Source organism: Misgurnus anguillicaudatus, chromosome 14 (assembly GCF_027580225.2).
Source record: "Misgurnus anguillicaudatus chromosome 14, ASM2758022v2, whole genome shotgun sequence".
Lineage (NCBI taxonomy): Eukaryota > Metazoa > Chordata > Actinopteri > Cypriniformes > Cobitidae > Misgurnus > Misgurnus anguillicaudatus.
Window position 1 is genome coordinate 306,576 of NC_073350.2, and position 9,289 is coordinate 315,864.

The following is a 9,289-nucleotide window of genomic DNA, read 5'->3' on the forward strand; positions in this document are numbered from 1 at the left end:
TATTAGGAACTATACATGATGTTACATATCCTCCAGCTAGATTTTTTTGGTCATCAATATTTGGAGATTTAAATTGACGCAAGGCTTGGAGAATGGTTGATAAATTTTTTGTTAATAACAAAGTAAAGGAAGTTTCATTTAAAATAATGCACAGAATTTACCCAGTAAAACATGTATTAGAGAGGTTCAAACTAAATATTGACTATTCATGTGAATTCTGTAATAATGAAAAAGAAACAATTTTTCATTTATTTTATCATTGTATTTATACCAAGATATTTTGGGTTGATATTGAAAATTTTATTACAAGAAAACTTAATACAGCTGTTAAATTGGATGGGCCGGATATAATGATTTATTTTAATGACTGTGAAATAGAAAAGGACAAAGCATATGTTATTCAATTACTAATCTTAATGGGGAAGTTTCATGTACACAAAATGAAATGGTCTGGTGGTAAACCCAATTTTTTCCATTTTATCAACGAATTTAAGCAATATTGCAATGTTGTAAACAAATGTAAAAATAAAAAAGCTTTAAGGGCTTCTAATATTATCTGCAAATTTGATGTAGACAAGTAATATGCACCACTTATGGGGGGGGTTGTTTGTTTTCTCTGGCTAACTTTGTTATTGTTTTATTTTGGATTACATTAATCATTTACATATGTACATTGACAACATTTATGTACAATGCATTGTTATAACTCTCTTGTTGTTATATATGTATGTATATATACATGTTCATATGCAATAAAAAAAAAAAAAAAAAAACTTCATTTAAACGCACTTGTTTCACACACGTAACTTAACAGTTATGTATTTATATGTATTGTATTATATGTATTTATTTACAAATAAAGACATTTACAACCTATTATGTAATTATTTGCATTGAGCCTAATATGTCCCATTCTTAATCTCGTAAATATTGTATATTCCTTCCTACTTATATTATGATTTATATTATTTTGCTTTATTTTACTTTGTATGTTATAAAAATGTCTTCCTTTCCTTTTATCATATATGATTAAGAGGGGGGAGTGATGGATCCTACCTTAGATCCTCATGTGCAGAATGTTTCAATTATTGTATTTTTTTTTTTTTTTTAGTTTATTTCTAATCATTATATGGATAAATGATTATAAAATCATGATGATGATTATGTAAATAAATGATTAGAAATAAACTAAACAATAAAAACCCACAATAATTGAAACATTCTGAACTGATCTGAGGATCTAAGGTAGGATTATTTGTTTATTTGATTATTCAATGTTATTTTTATTATAATCCATTTCATTATTATCATTTTGATCATTACATTTTCATTTATTCATTATATTTTTATATTTTATTATATTATTAATTCATTCATTATATTTCCATATTTCATATGTCTTATTGATTTCTTTGGTTTTCAGTCTTATGGTTGTCTCACATCTGTGAAGTTTCATGAGCTGTCCTGTCTCTTTGTAAACAGAGATAGATAAAGAGAATGTTTATGGAAGCTCAAGGTTTGTGCGATGTTGCTATTAAGTTTTGCCGGGTGTGTCTCAATTCGTTCCTTAGCTCCCGAGGTCGTGAATCAGTATATCGTGTACACAGGTTCGGGCACTGGTAAGGACTCTAGTTCGCTTCACATGTTCACTTATTTTTCTGTCACGGCTGCTTAAGCGCGTTGTAATCACTCACTGTTACTCATCAACAACCGGCAAAACCAACATCTCTCTGACTTAATTTTAAAAACAGTACATTGTGAAAAATGCTGTCATTATTCTCTTACATATCTGTGCATAAAATTGGAGGCAATTACATTTTAAATGTAATAAATATATTTACAATTTTAAATAAATATTATTCTTTTAAATATTGAGTAGATTCTGGTCCCTTACTGTGTAGCAATGTGTGTTTATATTTACAACTAAAACAAACGTTTGTCTTTATAAAAGTTCTGTAACATTTCATAAAGTTTATTGAGTTGGATCACGTGATGTTCGGTTGGCGAGCTTCAGAAAAGGTCATGGATTTCCGGTTAGGGAACATAGGAGGCGTTTCTCAATATGCGTTCTTGTCTGTACTTGCGTTCTTGTGGACTTGTGAAACGTCATCAGTCGCGGCCCAAGTACTGTTCCAATTCAAAGTTCGCATCAAGCCCAAGTTCACATAAAATCCCCGGATGTGTTCTTGATCCGCCCATTTTATCGAGGATGCATCAGAGGAGACTTGTGTGGACTTATGACAGCGAAGTTTCCCAGAATGCATTTCGCGTCAGAAGTTCGTTCTTCCGAGTCTGAACTTGCAAGTTCGAACTACGAAGGACACAAGTCCGAGTTTGGCGTACTTGGTATTGAGAAACGGCTAGGGACCATCGATGCTCACTGGTTTTTGCGTTGCATTGTGGGAATTTTTAGGGAACGAACGTTCCAGTGCACTGAACGGATTTCGCGATTGAGACAGCCCTTAAAATGGCCGACTCCCTGATCAGTGCCCTGACTACTGAACAAGGGAGCTGATTGAGACACACGGTTAACAGAGCATGTTGAATTCATGCTGGTTAGAGGAGGAAACGAGGTTTGAACATTAAGACATATGCAACTGAAGTTGTCCATCAATAAAACTCTGTTCTATTTTATCATCCAAACCTTTGTCTCATGTCCTCTGCTTGTGCTCTTCTCTAGCAACGATTAATCAACCTCTTAACTGACAGAAGACTGTAAAACAAGTAAACTTATAATTCTGATGTGATCTGGCATTCGAGGCTGGATCGTTTTTTATTTTGTCTGTAGTGTGGAGACCTGATCTAACAAAGCCCAACCGGAAGTCACAATTATAAATGATAACAATTGCATATTTCTATTCTCACACATACTACAGTTGTGTGTGATTTTGTTGTTTTTTAACTAAAGAGGGCACCAACGTAAAAGTCCGCTTAGGGCCCCCATTTGGCCAGCAGCGGCCCTGCTCTGAAGTTTGACTTTTAGCACAACTAGTCATCATATCTTCCTCTCCATCGAACACGTTAATGCTCAGTAGTTTTTATTAAACCGTTTTATGCAGTCCCCCTTGTGTACGGTGTATCCCTTCATGGCCCCCCAAGAACATATATGAAATAAAACATTCAATAATTCAAAATTTGAATTAAACAAAACATATTCAATTATACAATGTATTGCTGTTGTTTAGTAGCCTTAATATCTGAGGTTTAATTACACAGAATTCATGATAATGTATTTTATAAAATAGATTATAAAACTGGGGCCTCTGCCGGCACCATCGAGTCACTGTTTTAATGTATTTGTTTGCACTGTTCTAAAATGCATTCATTTTTAATGGGCATATATCGTCACCTGAAACTACAGGTTGCCAAGGGTTGGAGCTAAAATCTGCAGGACATCGGCACTCCACATAGATATATACACTAGGGGAGAGCGGGGTAAGTTGAGCCAATTTTTACATATGTTGCCTTATCTGCCTGAAAAAATTAGACAGAAGTCAAACAAAACCATCAACCTTTATTTAAGGATGTCTCTTGTCAAATGAAATGATAATAATGCTGTTATAACAAAGGGCTTTGAAAAGGTGGCTTCTCAAAAAAAAGTGCTCTTGTGGCTCAACTTGCCCCAGCTGAGGGGTAAGTTGATCCATGTGAAGGGGTAAACTGACCCACTGACTTATTTTGTTTAAACCCGAACATAGTTAAAAATTCACACCATTCTTAAATTTAATTTTAAGGGTGCCAAAGAATGCATTGAAATAATGTGTTAAATTGTTCTTTGATATTTACATAGAAGGTATGTAACTTTAGTAAGTGCAAACATTATCCAGAAATGTTTTTAAATGTCCATTTACAACCCTAGGATTTGTCATTTTAATGAAATTGTCTATTTTTGCCCTATTTGGATGGGTAATAATAATAATTATGTTGATTGCTCTATTTAAATTTTTTTTAACTAAACATCATGGTGGGGTACATTGAACCGCTGGTTCAGTTTACCCCACAGCATTTGGTTCACTTTGCCCCACGGCCACCATTTTGGGAAAAACTGCCTAGTTTAGTAATTCAGGCTAATCTTTAGCTAAATCATTGACCTGGTTTTATACATTAGCCTATCACCAATATGTATGGTATAAATATTTAGACCTGGATAAATTTGCTTTAACATAACAGCCATTATACTTGACATGTATAAATTTAACTTTGATGGGATAAAAACTGTTTTTTGTAAAAAACTCATACTTATCTCTTTAACTTGTGCTTCTCTTTACCATAGTCAAATAGAAATGATAGTTGCTACCTGGATTTGTGGTCAGACGGCTACAAATCTGTATGGTAGCCTAGATACAGGGGGTGGGTCAACTTACCCACTGGCTCAATTTGCCCCACTCTCCCCTATATGTCGCCTTGGGGCTCTGAGCATGCGTCAAAACTGCCGCCATCTTAGAACAGGGGTCTTGTCATTTCCAGCTTTGAACTGCAATTGTTTCAAATAAGGTTGGATACTGGCCCTATTGTGTGTGCTTTCATATATCGGCCTCCAAGATCAAGTAAGGATTTTATTCAGCAATTTTCTGACTTTGCGAGTGGACTTTTACTCAGGTATGATAAAATCTTAATACTGGGTGATTTCAATATACTTGTCTGTTGCCCATCTGATTCCCTAGCGAAAGATTTTTTAAACTTAATTGACTCTTTTAACTTGTTGCAACATGTGCATGGGCCTACACATGACCATGGACATACGTTGGATCTTGTATTATCACATGGATTGTCGATCTGCAATATTCTAATAGACGATGTGGGTTTCTCAGACCATAAATCAGTCACATTTGAGATATCTTTTAATCATGAGATAAGCAATGGTAGTACTATTACTCGTACTGTTCGTAAAATTGATCCTATAGCAATAGAAAACTTTGAAAATGTTTTTATTAGGGCCCCTTGTACAACAACTATAGAAAATCCCCCCACACATTTTGATGTTGATTTGTTGTTAAACGATTTTAATTCCTTATGCTCTTCCACTCTAAATTCGGTTGCGCCTTTAAGAGTTAGATCTGACAAACCTAAACGGGAGCCCTGGTTCAATAAGGCCATGCGGGCGCTTAGACAGGATTGTAGAAAAGTGGAACGTAAATGAAAGAGGGATAAACTTCAGGTGTCTTATGCCATTTGTAGAGATCACTCTCTATTTATCAGAATTCTGTGAAAGAGGCAAAGAAGCAGTACCTCTCAAGTTTAATTACGAGTAACAATCATAATCGTAGAGTTTTATTTAACACTATTAAATCTGTGATTAGTCCAAGTGAGAAAGTTTTTATCGACGAATCTATTGAGACTTGTTAAAAAAATTTTGTAGAGAAGGTCACTAAGATCAGATCTGAAGTTGGACATTCTATGGTGGATCCTGTGATTTCAATAATGTGCCCTGCTACTTTTCCCCACTTTGAGCCAGTATCCATGGATACTCTGCATAAGATTGTAGGTAGGTTGAAACTAGTCTCGCGTAGCCAGACCTTCAATACTGAAGGTCTGGTGTTTTTCGCTGCTTTTTCTGGACAAAGCCCGCCCACGAGCTGTTTAACCGACATGTCAAACAACCAATCACAGTTTGTTTCATCTAGCGTGACGTTTCGGACTCCCCACAATAACGAGCCGGCTGGCAACAAGTCAGTTATTGAAATAACCAGCCGCAACCAAATAGTATCTAAATAAACAACATTACTCACCATAGAACAACGTTGAGCACTTCATCAACAGCCACACCAATGAGACGATCCTGTTAAACGTCTGTTTGAAGCATATCTCTCCACTTTTTAACACATACAAGCAATTCAGGAGAACCAAGCTTTTAAACTCCACTAACTGCCTTAAAGAAAACTCTTGGACGTCTTTTAGAGAGTCTATGCTGCGAACTTTGCATATTTTTGAGAATGTTTAGCTGATCATGATAACTGCTCATTATTATCCACGTGAACACGACTGATTCTCTTCCTCAATGGAACGTCAGAGCTTTGTTTTCCAGGGACCGAAACTAATCGCGACACTCGCGTCTCCTGGAAATCCGTTTTTTTCCAACCAATCAAAGACGACTTTAACATTCTCACAGGATTTCCAGAAAAGTGTACGAAAAACATCAGACGTTCAGCCAACAGTTTGTGGGCGTGACGTCTGAGGCTGAGACTAGGTTGAAACCTACAAATGACCCTTTGGATAGTATTCCAGCATGGTTATTTAAAAGAGTTTTCGACATCATTGGCCCTAGCACTCTGTCCATTATTAATGGTAGCTTGGTTTCCGGTGTGGTTCCGATATCATTAAAACATTAGTGCAACCTCTGGTTAAAAACCCGAACTTAGACTCCTCTGTGCTGTCGAATTTTAGACCATTATCAAAACTCCCATTTTTATCTAAGATCCTAGAGAAAATTGTTCTCAGCCAACTGCAGGATTTTCTGGACCATAATGAGGTGTATGAGAGTTTTCAATCTGGTTTTAAAACACACCACAGTACAGAGTCTGCACTGTTAAGAGTTCATAATGATATTATGTTATTAAGGGATTCTGGTTATTCGGTAGTTCTTCTGCTCTTAGACCTTACGGCAGCTTTCGACACGATTGATCATGAGACTCTGCTTTCTCGCCTTGAGGACGTGGCGGGGATTCAGGGCTCAGCACTTAAATGGTTTCGCTCATTCCTATCACATAGAAATGTTTCTGTTAATCTAGGAAAACTGTTTTCATCATCTGCCCCTTTGATATGTGGTGTCCCTCAGGGATCCATTTTAGCCCCCATTTTATTCTCTCTATACATATTACCATTAGGATCTATTTTTCGAAATTATGGAATTTCATTTCATTTTTATGCAGACAACACACAAATTTATATGCCCCTAAGGAGAAGCAATACAAATGCTCTGGACCCACTCATGCATTGTTTAAATGAGGTTAAAGCTTGGATGTCAGCAAACTTTTTAAACTTAAATGAAAGCAAAACTGAGCTTATTTGGTTTGACGGCCCCACTTCTACTGAAAAGTCACTGTTAGGTGAGCTGACCCCGTTTTGCAAACCCGTTGTTAAAAATCTAGGGGTACTATACTCCCTTAAATTTGATAAACAGATAAACTTGGTTGTCAAATCAAGTTTCTTTCATTTACGTCTGGTGTCAAAGGTTAAACCTTTTCTATCATTTTCTGATTGTGAAAAGCTGTTACATGCGTTTGTGTTTACGAGACTTGATTATTGTAACTCTTTATATTTGGGTGTCTGTCAAAAGGCATTAAACCGTTTGCAATCAGTCCAGAACGCTGCCGCTAGGCTGCTGACGGGAACTTGCAAAGTGATATCTCACCAATTTTGTCGTCTCTGTGCTGGTTGCCTGTCCAGTACCGGATCGACTATAAACTTTTGATTTTTGTTTTTAAATCCCTGAATATGTCAGCCCCATAGTATCTGTCAGAGCTTATAGTAAGGCATAACCCGATCAGAAACCTAAGGTCTTCAGATCAATTACTTTTATCTTTCCAGAAAACAAGGTACAAATGAAAGGGTGATCGGGCGTTTGCAGTGGCAGAGCATCCCGTATTAGAGCATCCCGTACGCTAACAATTTTTAAAAGCCGACTGAGGGCTCATTTTTTACATCTTGCCTTTCAGCCGGAAGTGTGTTGAGTTGTCCGTTGTATGGTATGGTTATGTGTCTATATGGTGATATCGGTTTTTTAGTTTCTTACTAATTTACTAGCTCTGCTCGTGCTGTTTTTCTTTCTTTTCTCCTTTTCCCTCTGTATAGTGTACAGCACTTTGGTCAACACACTCTGTTGTTTTAGTAGTGCTTTATAAATGAATAAAATGAAATGAAAATGAAATGAGTAGGTAAAGCTGCTATCTCCGCCTCGAATTCATGAACGATGCCGGACTTTTGTGCTGCGCATGGATGTAAGGGCTACTAGCACTATGCATTACAGTTAGAAAAAGTAAATTTTCATAAAATCAAAACTTTTATTTTTTCCTGTACTAAATGCTAAATACATGTCTGACAGTTGAAACGAACCAAAAGAAAACCAAGAAAATCGCGTTCATGATGACTTATGGTGATTTTATTTGGGTTACACCATTGCTTATGACGCTGATGCGGGATTCCCCTGTTTCAAGATGGCGGCTCAGTTTGACGCATTCGGTCCAATGAACTGCCGTAGCCAAGGCGACATCTAGTGTACATATTTATGGGCACTCCAGGAATGACGTTGCCTACTCCTGGCCTAGTGCATCCCAAATTTAACATTTTCATATAACACTATATAGTTATGATGACATATTATGTTGCATTAACGAGAGAATCAAAACAGCACGCATCACAAGTCAAACGGTCCCTTCACGGTTTACGTCACAGGCTGTTCCCACTGCGCATGTCGGGGTCAGAAAAGTCATTACAGCAGATTGCGTTGCGTATTATTCGGTATTGTCAAAAATGCCTACTTACGTCGTGGGGTGTGAAAATCGCACCAGGTCTTCCGTTAAGTTTTCGCGATTCATGCAGAATCTCAAAAACAAAAAAATACAACATCTGCGGCTGCAAGCAATTAACGTGCAGACTGGGACAATGCAAAGATCAAAGAGGCTTGTGTTTGTAGTGCTCACTTCATTTGAGGTAAGTCATAATTTTTCAGCACTGTTAGATTAAATTATAAAGCCTAAATGGTATGAACAGTTCGACCCCGTGCTGCACGCGCACCCGATAGTCATTCAATGTTTACAAACCTTGAAGGGGTCTATATAACGCTTTGTTTATTGAAACCATTAACTCCATGAAGGTCAATAGGGTCCTCGCACTTTATGCTTACGCCCTAATTTACATAAAGGTTTATTGGACAGTTATTGAAGATGCTCTAGCGAATCTGTGTGACGTCATTTCTTGTTGACGTTCGAGTGGTGTCAAACGAAACGGAGCACAGCCAACTCCTCCCCCTCCCTTCCGTGTTTTCTGAAAGAGTCATGAACGCGCCCAAACCCAAATCCTTCTTGTCATTTATTGGCTGGAACACTTTGTTTCGTGATGGTAGGTTAAACCAGTTTGTTGCAGTTTGTGGAGCCTGGGCTGTATAGAGACCGCGTTTTTAACAGCATGTTCATGGAGCGAAGATATGTTTATTGTATGAAACAAAAAAATGTTTTGTGGGCTAAAATGCGTGAATTCACATATTGCACATTTAATGACAGTAATCAGAAATGTTATTAATAAATATGCAAATCTTACAAAGTATTGAAAATAAGGACAAGCAAAGCATCAA